Raw genomic sequence first — 7,090 nt, forward strand, 5'->3', positions numbered from 1 at the left:
AGGTATCACTAAAATTGTCTATCTGCCATATGGGGGAGATGACAACATGGAAGAAAGGTAAGAGAGATAGAGGAGGGAGAGGAGAGGGAAAGGTGGAGGAGGAGAGAAAGGAGGAGAGCAGGAGGAGGAAGAAAGGGGAGAAGGAAGTAGAGGAGGGAAAGGGAGATGGGCAGGGAAGTGGAGAGGGAAGGTGGAGAAAGAGAAGATGAGAAGGGCAGGGAGGAGAGAGAAGATGAGAGAAGAGGACAGGACAGGAGAGAACAGGAGTGGGGGGGAGAGAACATATACTTGCTGTTCAGTCTTGATGAGTTTGAAGGTCTATGGGTTTAAAGAAACATTATGAGTGTCCTGGCATTGGGGATCACCCCCAGGCCCTTCCATAAGCCTGGGAATTGTTGCAAGACAGCTGATCAGTGATGCTGAGATAAAAAGAATCTGAAAAGTGGCCAGTGTTTCTTCAATTTTGCAAGTATTGGGGGATTTGTACTTTCCTTTTCCCTGTTGACTGGCTCTGTTTCTTAAGAAATATAGAGCAAGGGGAATCATATTATGAATATTCTCCAGCAGACAGGAAACGATTGGTTAAAATTCTGGCTTTAATTCTTTCCTCATTGTTCATCCTCCTTTCTATTTTTGTGGGTTTTTTTTTTTACCACCTTCTCTGATGCTGACCAGGACCCTTCTCTGAAAAGGTTTATGGAGTCCCTAAGGCTTACAATGCACACATTGCCTCCAGAGACTCTGAGAAGAGTAAGGTGTTACAGAGTAAATAATCAATAATCATTTTAAAATTTATTATATTTTATTTGCTATTCTGAATTTAATAAACACTAAAAAAAACCCCTCTGTATAGAAAACAATAGAAAAAGGGGGATTATATGTGAAATTGAGACTATCTATTACAAACAGCTTGCTTTTTAAAGACTATATAGGAAAGTCAAATGCTACTTTCAAAGCTGTCCTGCTTGTCTGTGTTTCATTCTGAGTTTCTAGCTCTCTTCAATGTATTTTCGTTTTCAGGAGAAAGTCATCGGGATCCTTTTCAATGTCTTTTGTGCTGGTCCTGGTACATCATTTCCAGAACTGGGACTGACTTAGTTTAAGTCATTATTATTGCTATTTTTATTATCTTTCAAAAAGACATATGTATGATATCTTATTATTATCATGCTCCATTGACCCTCCTTTGTTTTCTTCTTTTTTTTTGGCAACACTTTTGGCATCTCCCCTTTTCTCCTCAAGTTCTCATCACCAACTTAAAAAACACACAATCTTTGTAGCAAATAAGCATGGCCAGCCATGTCCAATAATGTGTGTCTTATTCTGCATGTTTATTCAGCCACCCATCTATCAATAGGAGGTTATCATTCTTCCTCATTATTCCAGTGAAATCATGATTGGTGTCAATTAGAGTTCTTAAATCTTTAAAAGTTGTTTTTCTTTACAATGTTGTTATTACTATATAAGTTGTTCCCCTGTTTCACTCTGTATCAGTTCATAGAAGTCTTTCCAGGTTTCTCTGAAGTCATCATTTTCATCATGCAGCACAATATTGTTCTATTATTTCCAAATGCCATTATTTTTCCAGTTATTCCCCAATTGATTAGTACTCCCTTAGTTTGCAGTTCTTTGCCACTGCAAAGAGAACTGCTATAAAACTTGTGTAGAGATTTTTTTTTTCTTTTCCTTTCATTAAGCCTTTATAAAGTACTTATTAAGTACCAGGTCCTTTGCTAAGCACTGAAGATACAAAGAAAAATAAAAAGGCAGATTTTTCTTCCTTATCTATTTTAGTTTTTCAGGACTTTCTTTCATATAATTTTTCCATGATTTTGAGTTATAGTACGGAGTTATAGGAAAAGCTAAGTGGTTCAGTGGATAGAGTGCCAGGCCTGGACTCAGGAAGACTCATCTGTTTAAATGACTTCAAATCTAGCCTCAGACACTTACTAGCTGTGTGACTGTGCACAAGTCACTTAACCCTGTTTGCCTCAGTTTTCTTATCTGTAAAATGAGCTATAGATGAAATGGCAAACCACTCCAGTATCTTTGCCAAGAAAACCCCAAATAGGGTCACAAAGAGTCAGACAAAACTGAAACTGAACAACAACTGAGTTATAACTAGTTTGAAGGTACATAATTCTTTTGGTATAAACATGTGTCTTAGCAATAATGACCATTACTTAGAAGCATACATACCATGTGCCAAGTACTGTACTAAGCACTTTACAAATAGTATCTTATTTTATCCTTACAACAACCTTGGGAAATTGGTGCTACTATTCTGTCCATTTTATAGGTAAAGAAACTGAGGCAAACAGAGTTAAAGTGACTTGTCCGGGCTCACATAACTAGTAAATATCTGAGACTGGTTTTGAATTTAGGTCTCTTGTCTCAAAGTCTAGACCTCTATCTACTGCTCCACCTAGTTTCCTCTCATAGTCACTTGAAAAAAAAAATGGTATAGAATGATGTAATCCTACAATCACTATAGGTACACTGTATTGGGGCTTCCCTTTTATGTACTTTTGGAGGTAGATTTGTATTCAAATTCCTTGACTTTGTGATTCTGAAATTTGCTCTTATATAATATTAACTGAGATTTCTATCTCTGCTAATAACTAGACTATTTAGCATCATCATTTTCCAAATGAGGAAAGATAGTGATCTACCTGGTAAGCATCTGCCAAGTTGGTTCTTCTCTCCTCTCCCACATGAGTGAAAACAAAATGCCATCTCCAAATGTTTATAGAAACTATACTGTAATTTCTATCTTGTTGAGAAGTTTAAACATGTATTTTCTGGTCAGATTTCCCAATTGGAAGGAAAGTCTACCAGAGAATTCCTCTAGCCCATGGCAGGTGAAGTAATTAGAACGTCTTGGGGGCAAGAGGGGAAGTGGTGGCGCAGTGTGGAAGCTTTGTCCACGCTGCCAATTAATGTTACTTTTCATTTTATGTTATTTTTCCTCTGGGCATAGACAGGACTGGAAGTTTTAAGTGCCCTGTTTATATGTAAAGATATCAGGTTTTTGGGAGAAAGTCAATGGGCCCTTTTTTAATGTTTTCATCTCTGGCCCTTTCATATCCTTTCGAGAACTAGGATTGATTTAGTACATGTTGTTTTTTATTAATTTTCAAAAATAAATTTATTTGCATCAATATCTTATTTTTATCACCTACACTTTTATATCAATTATATTTTATAATTTCCTTACCCTCTCAGAAAGATAGCAATTATAACAAAGAATAAAAGGGAGGGAAAAAAAAGCTCAGCAAAACTAACCTACAGATGAAAAATATCTGGCATTACTTGGACTACCCCAGATAAATAGTCTCTCTGCAAAGAGTAGAGAATGGGGTCCCTTCTCATATCTCTTTTCTGGGGCTAATCTTGGTCATTATAATAGGATTTACCTTCAGTTATTTTGTGCTAGTGTTCTTTCCACTTAAATTGGTATAATCATATATACATTGATTTCTCACTTTGCATTTCATTTTGCATCAATTCCTATGTCCTCCCATGTGTCTGAGGATTCATCATTTTTGTTGTTTTTTATAGCATGGTAATATTTATATTATGTTATGTTATGTTATGTTGTTATGTTATGTTATGTTATGTTATGTTATGTTATGTTATGTTATGTTATGTTATGTTATGTTATGTTATGTTATAACTTGTTTAGCCACTCTCAAATTAAGGGCATTTATTTTGTTTCTAATTCCTTACTACCACAAAAAGTGCTCCTATAAATATTTTTGGAGTTTATGAAGCTTTTCTTTTTGTCATTGTCCTTCTTGGACATTCTTTGAAGTATATGCCTAGCTCTGAAATCTCTAGGTCATGAGGTATGAACATTTTGGTCACTTTCTGAAAAAATTCCCAATTAATTTCCAGAAAAATTTCCAATTGCATACCATTTGCCTTCCAGAAAGTTTGGACCAGTTCACAGATCCACCAACAATTATTAAGATGCTAGTAACTCCTTCAACATTGATTATTTCCTTCTTTTATCATCTTTGATTATTGTTTGTTATTTACAAAACTCTCCATATGGACAAACTTTGACTCAATCATTTAGAACAGAGGTTCCTAAACTTTTTGTGTGCTAGCCCCCTTTGGTCATCTGGTGAAGTCTTTGGACTCTTCAGAATAGTATTTTTAAAGATATAAACTACATAGTACTGTGAAGTAAATCCTTTATATGCAGATAGAGTTATCAAAATATTGTTTAAAAAACAAGTTTGTGGACCTCTGGTTAAGAATCTCTGATTTTGAGTTATGATGTAGAAACCATAATAATTCAGAATATGAGTACATAAATAGCACACTAACCTTTTCTTCATCTTCTTCTTCTTCTTCTTCTTCTTCTTCTTCCCCTCATCTTCTATTTTTTGCTTTAGACTGCACCTGTGATTTGATGAAAAGAGGGAACTCCTCAGTGAAGAAACACTTACTAATGTAAATTAGTACCTACTCTCCAATTTATAGTCATAGGATTACAGGATCATAGATTTAGAGTTGAAAGACCATAGAAGTTACTTAGCCCACTCTTTTTGCCTTCATTTTAAAGATCAAGAAATTGAAGTCTAGAGAAGTCAAGTTATTTGTCCAAGGTCACAAAGGTATAGGAATCAGAGGCAAGATCTGAATCTAAGTCTTCTAATGTTTAGAGAGTCCACTAGGACACTTAGAAGTTAAGTGAACTTCTCTCCCCCTCCCTCCTTCATACAATATTGTATCTGCACTCTAGTTTTTCATCTCCTACAAATAAATTGAAGCTATTGGCAATTCCAATTCCATAAATGGGATTACTGATCAACGCCTCATGACTTGGTTAAGAGCTAAGATTGCAGTGTCCATCTGAGAATATGTGTATGTGTGTGTGTGTGTGTGTGTGTGTGTGTGTGTGTGTGTGTGTGTGTGTGTGAGAGAGAGAGAGACATTATTCTATCCTAGTTCTCCTACCTATCTGACCACTTGTTATTAGTCTCATTTTCTGGATCTTCATTCAAGTCATGCCTGGATGTCCCCCAGCACAGAATTCTGGACCATCTTCTCTTTTCCCTCTATACTATTTCACTTGATGATTTTATCAGTTCCATAGATTCAATTTATCATCTCTATACTGATGATTTTCAAATCTACTTATCTAGCCCTAATTATTCTCCTGACCTCCAGTCTCATATCCCAACTGCTTATTGGATATCTTGAACTTCATGTCTCATAGACATCTTAAACACACCATGTCCAAAACTAAACTCGTTATTCTCCACCCCTCAAAGCTCTCCCTTTCCAAACTTCCCTGGTATGTTAGAAGGTAAGACCATCCTCCTGATCACTCAGGCTAACAATCTAAGTGTCATCCTCAACTTTTCTCTTTTACCTCTCATATCCAATCTGTTGTCAAGTCCTATTGATGTGACCTTCAGAATATCTCTTATATACTCCATTATTTCCTTTGACATCCCCACCACTCTGAAGCATGCCCTCATTAACTCATACCTGGACTATTATAATCCCTTTATGGTTGGTCTCCCTGCCACAAATCTCTCTCCACTCTGGTCAATCCTCCACTTAGCTGTCAAATTGACCTTCCCAAGTTTCATGTCTGACCTTGTCATTCCTTTATCCAATAAACTCTGGTGGCTCCTTATTACCTCTGGGATCAAATATTAAGTCCTTTGTTTGACTTCAAAAGCCTTTCATAACTTTGTCTCCTCCCACCTTTTCAGTCTTCTTATACTTTACTCCCCTCCATGTACTCTAGGATCCAGTGACACTGACCTTTTTGCTGTTCCTTGCACATGACATTCTGTCTCCTAACTCCATGCATTTTCACTGTTTTTCCACTAATGCCTGAGATGTTTTCCCTCTTCTCTGTCTCTCTTTCCCAGCTTCCCTGGCTTCTTTCAAGTTTCAACTAAAACCCTACCTCCTGCAAGAAGCCTTTCCCAGGCCACCATGATCTTAGTGCCTTCCTTCTGAAATTACTTCCAATCTACCCCTGTATATGTCATATGTACCTGGTTGTTTGCATGTCATCTCACCCATTGAAATGGGAGCTCCTTGAGGGCAAAGACTGTTTTTGTCCTTTTTTGGATCCTTGGTGCTTAGTGCAATGCTTGGCACCTGGCAAGCATTGAATAACTGCTTGTTGACCTAACTCGACTTCTTGGGTTATATATTTTTATTTTTAAAATAGCAAGCCTGCTAAAAGTGGTTCAGTTTAGTTGCAGGTAGAAGTCTCTCAGCTGAGTAATACCTTGAAGTAGCAGATCCTTGGGCCTATACCAGAGGGCCTCAAAAAGAGTGGTAGGAGAGAAAGCCTCAAGTTATTGTTATGCCCTTTCTCCCCATTGACCAAATTATTGGTGTGACTGGACCAGTGGGACACAACACATATAGATGGTAACACACATACACACACACACACACACAGATATCCAACCTGGTCACAGAGAGATACAAAAAGATAGCTACCCAGGCTTCCCTGGCTTCCTTTAAGTCTCAGCTAAAATTCTCCCTTCTGTAAGATGCATTTACTGATCCACCTTAATGCTAGCACCTTCTGTCTGCCACTCTGTAATTTACCCTGTGCAGATCTTCTTTGCACATAGTTTCTTTCATGGTGTTCTTGCACCATTAGATTATGATCTCTTTGAGGCCAGCGACTTTTTTTTCACCTTTTTTCTATACCTACCTAGTGTTTGGCTCAATGCCTGGCATAGTAAATGTTGACTTGACTCAATTATACTTCTCCTTCTCCACCTTTCTATAACAATGTCACTGTTGAGCACTTTCTCCTCCTAGATACTCTGTTTTCCTGAGGTTTCATAATGCAGTTCTTTAATGTTTCCCTCCTCTCAACTTGTTTGATCGAGTGGCCAACTGGCTTTCTTGGACTTTTATCCAACTCATGCTCACTAAGTATAAGTGTACCTCAAGGTTTTCTGTCTTGGACCTTCTTTTTTCTCTTTCTCTCCCTTTTGATCTTCCTGTCTCTCTATTGCTTTCTCTTTTTCTGTTTGTCTTACATGCTTTCTCTCTCTCTCTCTCTCTCTCTCTCTCTCTCTCTCTCTCTCTCTCT

Source organism: Vombatus ursinus, unplaced genomic scaffold (assembly GCF_900497805.2).
Source record: "Vombatus ursinus unplaced genomic scaffold, bare-nosed wombat genome assembly UNPS02011767.1, whole genome shotgun sequence".
NCBI classification, from domain to species: Eukaryota; Metazoa; Chordata; class Mammalia; order Diprotodontia; family Vombatidae; genus Vombatus; species Vombatus ursinus.